The sequence below is a fragment of the Rutidosis leptorrhynchoides genome, chromosome 10 (genome assembly GCF_046630445.1).
Source record: "Rutidosis leptorrhynchoides isolate AG116_Rl617_1_P2 chromosome 10, CSIRO_AGI_Rlap_v1, whole genome shotgun sequence".
Lineage (NCBI taxonomy): Eukaryota > Viridiplantae > Streptophyta > Magnoliopsida > Asterales > Asteraceae > Rutidosis > Rutidosis leptorrhynchoides.
In genome coordinates, this window is record NC_092342.1 from 146,771,712 (window position 1) to 146,781,413 (window position 9,702).

A 9,702-nucleotide genomic window follows, 5' to 3' on the forward strand; every position below is an offset into this window, starting at 1 on the left:
TTCTCGTATTGTTTACGGGTGATCCTGAACCATATAAAATTAAATTATGAGTACATATATATAAAATATCATGTTATTTTAGAAAGATGTGATTTATTTAATTTTTTTCCAATTAATCACGTAGCTAAATTAGTCTTGGATATCCGATTTCGTTTTGGTCATAGTTTCTTCGTTACGACTCCGTTTTCGTTGGTTCAACTTGCCACTTCCTTGGATCGAGTCCCTCTTTAAGAATATGAACTGTAAATACCTTAGTTTGTATTCAAAATCACAGGTTATAGGTTAAACTTTGGTGAAACTTATGAAGTTAATCATTTTCCATCATGTAAACAACCTTAAATGATTATTTTTCTAAAAATACTTATACTTTGAGTTAAATCATAAAATTTTTATGCGTTAACATATTCATAGTAAAAATCATTTTTCCAGAAAATAAACCTCCAATTCAAAGTTCAAGATGGTTTTTAATTATCCAACCCAAAACAGCCCCCGGTTGCACTCCGACGACGTAGATTCAGTTTTAAGGTGTTCTTTGTAAAAACAAGTTATATCTTGTTAAGTTAGCATATCATTATGATATATTACAGGTCTTAAAGTGTTTTAAAAGTTAAGTTAGAAGGATCTATTTAGTTTGCGAACAAGTTTGAAATAATTCAAACTATGTTCTCGTTGTTATAATTTATAACTCAAAATAAGATAGCTTTATGAATATGAATCGAATAAAATTATGAATAAGGTTACTACCTCAAGTTACTTGGATAAAGCTACTAGAAAGGAAGTATAATTCTTGATCTTCAAAGAGTTTTTGAAATGGGTTCAAAAGATTGAAAGTATAAACTTGAAATGGATGATCTTCATGAAGTGTTCTTGTTTGGTTTTTCTTATGATAATTTTAGGTTGTTTTAAGACTTATATTTGAAGTGTTTTTGCTGAATTGAAGTAGTAGAACAAAGGCTTTCAAGTGTGTGTTTTTAGGGAGTAAAATCTTAGAATAAAAATTAGAATGGAAATGATATAGATATAGATATAAAATGTCATATATATATAGATATAAAGAGATTCCAAATTGATATTTTAGCTAGAAGTTAAATACTAGATGTTAAGAGTTGTTAAACATGTTCCCCCATGACTAAAAAGGTTGAAAATGATGTTTTACTATTGGTATATACGAATAGTAAATACATCCAGAAGTTGTGTATAATACGGGTATAAATACAAAATTATGTTGTTTATGTGTTTAAAGATGTCTCATGAGTCATATGTAATGACAAGGATGTCATTTTCAATTATAAAATGTTGAAAATGATGTTTTCCTATTAGTATATTCCAATAGTAAATACATCTAGAAACTATGTATTAATACATCTTAATTCAATACATATATATTTATTTTAACTTAGAAGTTATAACGTTTATATATATATATATATATATATATATATATATATATATATATATATATATATGTATAAAATATAATAATATAATAATATTGAAATAGAATATAATAATATAATATTATAATAAAGTAATAATATAATAATAATAAAATAATATAATAATAAAAGGAAAAGGAATCAAACGTGTTTAATTATAATAATATAATAATATAATAAAGTAATAAAATAATAATATAATAATATTGAAATGAAATACAATAATATAATAATAAATTTAGAATCAAATTTGAATCGTAAATTTTAAAAAAAGTCGTATTTATTAAATACTTCAGGGGTATATTATGTAACTTATAATTAATAATTTCCATCATGTCATTTTCATGTGAATAGTAAATTAATTAATTTCATTTCATTTACCATTCATATGAATAGTAAATGAATTAATTTCGATTCAACTATTTAAGCTACACATTGTTGTACGTTGTGCTTTACAAATTGTACATTTTTAATTTAACTTCGTTTCTTAAAAAAAATTACAAGAATTATATCATAAAAATAAAACGACTTAATACATAAAATTTTTAATTTGAAATAGCATCGTTTAATAGTCAATTTTTATCATTTCATATATAAATCATGATGGGTTCGAGTTTTAAATTATAGGTTGTTCGTGAACCGTAGGGTAAAGTCCAATGGTTAGTTGATTACATAAAGATTTCAAAACTCTCGAGACTCAACATTACAGATTTTTGCTTATCGTGTCGGAAACATATAGAGTTTAAGGTTTAAATTTGATCGGAAATTTCCGGGTCATTACAGTACCTACCCGTTAAAGAAATTTCGTCCTCGAAATTTGATAGAGGTCGTCATGGATAACAATAAAACATTTTCATGACGAATATGAGTTGGTAACTTAGAGTTTTATCATTATTGAGTAATATAGATAAAACGATTCGATTACGCGAAGAGTATAAATGAGGCTATCGCAAAAGAGTGAGATGAGTAAAAATATATATTCGCTTAACCGAGTCGTAGTTATGATTGATTTTCGGAATTCATGGGATTTAGAGAAAATCTTACGTAATAAGATTTGGTTCTTCGGCGATCAGGATCTTCTTTGATTAAATGCAATAATCTGTTCCGATTTCTCTATCGGATATTTCACTATAAATTCATTCCCTTCAGTTCCTTATTTTCCACAACTCACATCTTCTAATCTTTTTCCTTAATTCCTACTTTAAGACATTCGCCAATATGCTCCATCCCATTCTGATCCTTGATATATTATTAATTTTCACATCCGTCATTCTTCTTTTTCATCTACCACCAGAAGAATCTATTTACTTCTACTATGCTCTTGTGTTCATGGTGTTTCTAGTTCTGCCGTGTCTTTACATTGCAATACGTATTGATATATACGGTTTGTAATTTCTGGGGGTTGTTATCGGCCTTTGTATTCTTCATTATTTTTCAAAGCCTCATGCTTTCGTTTTCTCTTCCCGACTTCGAGTCAAGCGAGTAATGGTCCAGAATTCGTAGATATGAAATTTGGAATGAACATAGCTAATGTTCTCAGAAAGAAATGGTAATGGCACGATTTTGATATGTCAAATTACCAGATTACCCTTGAAAAGACCGAGTTATCAAGAAAATATTTTCTTGATATATTTAAAGATTAGATAGAATGTAATAGCCGTGTAACATGGCACATGATGATGGTACTGTGAATCATCACATTCCATTAGAAACTCAACATGACTTACTGTAATATAATGACGTTGATCAAGTGTCATTATATTATACTAATTCATGCATCAGTTCCCAACACTACTTCAAAACATTCATATTTTAAACTTGATGGTTTCAGAATTTAGAAACTAGCACAGTTTCTTTTGTGTTGTAACGCAGATATTATGGAGAGATACATGATTTCAGATAAGAATAGTTATGAAAATATCTCCAGAAATATGGAGAATATGTATAACGGAAGATATGAAGATATCTTATAATATCTAAGATAAGATGATGATGAAGAGTATCATCTGAAAAGGTTTAGAATAAGGAGTAATGTGTTTGCTAACGATTTCAGCAGACACGGAATTATTTGAATTCTTTGAAGTCAAACTTATTCTTTGTGATTTATCTACGGCTTCCTTCATAATTTCACATAATCCGCTTTTCGGTACTAAATTTTCCATTGAATGTTTCCAATACTCCATTCTTTATCATCAACTTTTGGTCATTAAGACCATCTACAACATGCTGCTTCGTCAGTATTCTCAAAGTTAACGGATCTGGGTCATCGGTTATCAAACCGAGGTGGTTTCAGAAGAATTGTGTTTTTAGATGATTAAACGCTGATGGTAATATGGTGGAATATAAAAGGTTCTCCGGTAACAACGGCGAAAGGATAACGTATATATATATATATCGAGACTAACCTTTCTGAAAAGTCGAGGTTAACTTGCTGGAGCTGTGACAAAATTGGCTAATTTGGAAAGGGATTGCAAAGTTATTTTGGGTAATAATAACACTAAAGGAATTAACACTGCTACATGTTAAACGTTGACTCAGTCTCCGAGAGTTTTCAGGTGCATAACTATATGCAAGAATCTTTTCTTCCATAGATGAGGTGCGGTTGGTTCAACATCTCGATCGAAATGTTTTCAAAAATCATGAAAAGATGTGAACGCGGATTGTAATTGTCGAGGTACAAATGAGGTTTAAGATGAAATCAAGTGGCAAACTTGAAGAATTGTTTAGGTTCATATGTTATAATCAATATTTTAATTCATTTTAATTGTCCAATGTTAGCAGTCCAGTAGTCCGATTGTCCAATGGTCCAATAGATTCATATATAAATTAAATATATAATATTCGAATTAATTAATACGTATCGTGACCCGTGTACCGGTCTCAGTGTCGATCACAACTCAAAGTATATATATATTTTGGAACCACCTCAACCCTGTATAGTCAACTATAGAGTGTCTATGATCGTTCCGAAATATATATATAGATGGGTCGCTATGATAGGTCGAAACCTTGTATACGTGTCCCGTTATTTATAATGCGTAAAATAAATAAATATATATCTTGACCCATTATACAACGTGTTGTCTCAGAATTAATCCGACGTATTGTTGTACATGTGTCCCGACGGTATGTAAAGTACAAAAATTAAATGACAATAAATAAAATTGCGAGAATGTAAATTGCGATAAATTAAATGTTAATCCGTTAGCTGGAAACAGTTAGCTAGGAACAGTTAGCGTGGAATCTTAACAATATTTCAATTAATTAGTTCGTTTGTTTCTAACAAATTTTTATCATGCCCAATGTTTTCTTCGTTATGTCACTTGTTGGATTCTGATAGGTCAAAATCCAATTATGAAATTTGAATGGAAATGGTTATTTTGTGATGAACAGATACGTATATCGGTTGTTGTAAATAGGATAGTAAATGACCATTGAATCAGATTCGAAAAATGTACAGTGTAACTTATTAATGTGAAATCTAAATATTCCTCGGGTATTACCTACCCGTTAAAATATTTTTCATCATTAACAGTTTGTACGAAAGAATTTTAATTACAATCTTTATGAAAATATACTTGCATATATATTTCCTTCGGATGTAATCATGGATATAATGAGTCGATAAGATATTAAACTCATTTGATTTATCGCTAATACTAGATTACATAATCTCTAAAACTTTAGAAATTACATAATTGCCATAACGAGCGAAGATGAATGAGGTTGAATGATACATAAAGCGAAGATAATCAATGTAGAATGATATGTAGAACAAAGATCATACTCGAAGTACAGATGATGCTATTAAGGTGTGTGAGGTTAATATCCGAGGTACAGATTGAAATGTTGAGGTTTATGACGTGGTTGTGGTTTGGTGATAAGGGTACTGTTGGCGTTGATGATGGTGGTACGGTTTATGCCGCTGGTGCTGCTGCTGGTGTTTGTAACCTTCGCACCATGTTTTCCAAAGCCGTCACGCGAGCGCGAAGTTCGTTAATTTCTGCTAGTACACCGGGATGATTGGCGGTTGGAGCGAGCGGATGAATAAGATTCGAAATATGGGATAATATATAATCATAACGAGATACTCTAGAAATGAGAGAGAAAATGGTTTCTCGAACAGGTTCGCCGGTAAGTGCTTTAGGTTCATCGCTAAACGAGCAATTTGGTGGGTGGAAGGGATCGTCGATGTGAAATGAGTTTCAGATATCGGATGATATTCTAGCTATATAAAATATCTATATATATAATACTATAGATTTCGTAGACTACAGAGAAACCTACGGCATATGTCAGGCAAGTCTACAGATACGCTAAGATATGAATTATTAGATACGCTAAGATATGAATTTTGTCTATACACTATCGATGCACTAAATGTAGTAAGACGTGTCTAGAATTAAGAATGATAAGAATGTAATTTCCTAAGGATGATAAGCAGGTGATTTCCGACTAGAAATGATAAGCAAAACTTTTGACATGCAGACACGGTCAAAGTCCAGACCCACTAATGCATCTAAACAATTAACAGTTAGACACACTAATGCAAGACCTGGTTCGCTAAGACCAACGCTCTGATACCAACTGTGACGACCCGTCCTAATCCTCCTGGACGAAGTCATAAACATTTGGTCCCTTTGCGATGATCAACTCCAAGTAGTATCCTTAACATGAGCTAATGCACAGCGGAAGACTTAATTCGTACCTGAGAATAACATGCTTTAAAACGTCAACACAAAGGTTGGTGAGATATATAGGTTTGATGCTAGCAGCGTTATAACAATGGAACACAAGATTTCATATATAAACATTTTAATAAAAATATTCTAAGTGGTTGAGCACTTGGTAACCATACTTAACATTTAATCACGTCGCATATTCCCTTTATTATGAAATCTTACTACACCGTACCAAGTGTAGTCACGAAACGAAGTACTGTGCAACCGTTGAATACTGGTCGTCCAGTCCGGTTGGGGTTGTCAGGCCCGATAGATCTATCAACAGGATTCGCGTTTACAATACCGCTGTAAATATTAGTTACCAAGCTACAGGGAAATATGCCAGTGGTACAACTCAACGTAGAATATATTTTTCATTTACTTGTGTCCATAACGTAAAACATAAAAATACATGTATTCTCATCCCGAAATATTTAGAGTTTAAAAGTGGGACTATATACTCACTTTCGTCTTGAAGATATGTAATTTTGACTTGGTCTCCGATTGATATCACAAACCTAACCATATATAATATATCAATACCTTTTCTTTTTAAACAATCGTCACGTATATATACTTATAATACTTTTAATAATTCCTTAGTCCGTAGTTAGCAGTTCGATGTTAGTAATTCAATTTTAAATGGTTCATTTTTAGGTGATTAATAAACCCCCAATGAAATAAATAAAAACCCCATCGTATATGTATTGGTCGAGATTAATCTTGACCCACGGTACCGGTGTTGTCAAATGACGTGTTGCGTACATAAAGTACCGGTGTTGTCAAATGACGTGTTGCGTACAATCATGGGATCTTATGATTAATCTTCTCGTATTGTTTACGGGTGATCCTGAACCATATAAAATTAAATTATGAGTACATATATATAAAATATCATGTTATTTTAGAAAGATGTGATTTATTTAATTTTTTTCCAATTAATCACGTAGCTAAATTAGTCTTGGATATCCGATTTCGTTTTGGTCATAGTTTCTTCGTTACGACTCCGTTTTCGTTGGTTCAACTTGCCACTTCCTTGGATCGAGTCCCTCTTTAAGAATATGAACTGTAAATACCTTAGTTTGTATTCAAAATCACAGGTCATAGGTTAAACTTTGGTGAAACTTATGAAGTTAATCATTTTCCATCATGTAAACAACCTTAAATGATTATTTTTCTAAAAATACTTATACTTTGAGTTAAATCATAAAATTTTTATGCGTTAACATATTCATAGTAAAAATCATTTTTCCAGAAAATAAACCTCCAATTCAAAGTTCAAGATGGTTTTTAATTATCCAACCCAAAACAGCCCCCGGTTGCACTCCGACGACGTAGATTCAGTTTTAAGGTGTTCTTTGTAAAAACAAGTTATATCTTGTTAAGTTAGCATATCATTATGATATATTACAGGTCTTAAAGTGTTTTAAAAGTTAAGTTAGAAGGATCTATTTAGTTTGCGAACAAGTTTGAAATAATTCAAACTATGTTCTCGTTGTTATAATTTATAACTCAAAATAAGATAGCTTTATGAATATGAATCGAATAAAATTATGAATAAGGTTACTACCTCAAGTTACTTGGATAAAGCTACTAGAAAGGAAGTATAATTCTTGATCTTCAAAGATTTTTTGAAATGGGTTCAAAAGATTGAAAGTATAAACTTGAAATGGATGATCTTCATGAAGTGTTCTTGTTTGGTTTTTCTTATGATAATTTTAGGTTGTTTTAAGACTTATATTTGAAGTGTTTTTGCTGAATTGAAGTAGTAGAACAAAGGCTTTCAAGTGTGTGTTTTTAGGGAGTAAAATCTTAGAATAAAAATTAGAATGGAAATGATATAGATATAGATATAAAATGTCATATATATATAGATATAAAGAGATTCCAAATTGATATTTTAGCTAGAAGTTAAATACTAGATGTTAAGAGTTGTTAAACATGTTCCCCCATGACTAAAAAGGTTGAAAATGATGTTTTACTATTGGTATATACGAATAGTAAATACATCCAGAAGTTGTGTATAATACGGGTATAAATACAAAATTATGTTGTTTATGTGTTTAAAGATGTCTCATGAGTCATATGTAATGACAAGGATGTCATTTTCAATTATAAAATGTTGAAAATGATGTTTTCCTATTAGTATATTCCAATAGTAAATACATCTAGAAACTATGTATTAATACATCTTAATTCAATACATATATATTTATTTTAACTTAGAAGTTATAACGTTTATATATATATATATATATATATATATATATATATATATATATATATATATATATATATATATATATATATATATATGTATAAAATATAATAATATAATAATATTGAAATAGAATATAATAATATAATATTATAATAAAGTAATAATATAATAATAATAAAATAATATAATAATAAAAGGAAAAGGAATCAAACGTGTTTAATTATAATAATATAATAATATAATAAAGTAATAAAATAATAATATAATAATATTGAAATGAAATACAATAATATAATAATAAATTTAGAATCAAATTTGAATCGTAAATTTTAAAAAAAGTCGTATTTATTAAATACTTCAGGGGTATATTATGTAACTTATAATTAATAATTTCCATCATGTCATTTTCATGTGAATAGTAAATTAATTAATTTCATTTCATTTACCATTCATATGAATAGTAAATGAATTAATTTCGATTCAACTATTTAAGCTACACATTGTTGTACGTTGTGCTTTACAAATTGTACATTTTTAATTTAACTTCGTTTCTTAAAAAAAATTACAAGAATTATATCATAAAAATAAAACGACTTAATACATAAAATTTTTAATTTGAAATAGCATCGTTTAATAGTCAATTTTTATCATTTCATATATAAATCATGATGGGTTCGAGTTTTAAATTATAGGTTGTTCGTGAACCGTAGGGTAAAGTCCAATGGTTAGTTGATTACATAAAGATTTCAAAACTCTCGAGACTCAACATTACAGATTTTTGCTTATCGTGTCGGAAACATATAGAGTTTAAGGTTTAAATTTGATCGGAAATTTCCGGGTCATTACAGGTAGCAAATGCCTCATCAATACCTTTTGCTTGAGCCAACGTGTTCCACCATGTTAGTGCGCCGTCAGACAGAGTGCATGAAGCAAACATAGTTTTATTCGCTTTCGAGCAGTTACTAACTCGAAACATGGATTCTGACTTCTCAAGCCATCTAGTGAGACCAACCGGCCCATCTGTTCCACTGAAGTTGTGGGGTTTGCAGCTTTGGAACTCTTTGTACGTGCACCCATTACGAATGGGCTGAATAACCGGTGGCGGTGGCGGTGGAGCTTGGAGGTTTCTTTCCGCTAAAGCTGCAGTGACTCGCTCATTGATCATATCTTCGATTTGGGCTGCGGTAGGTGTGGATCGTTCGTTGGCCATGGTGTTCTAAACAAACATTTTGACTCAAGTCAAAACCCAGTATTCAAATAGTAATAATAAAGTGTATGGTAACCAACATGGAATCAACACATTACATGTTTATTAAGTAATGCA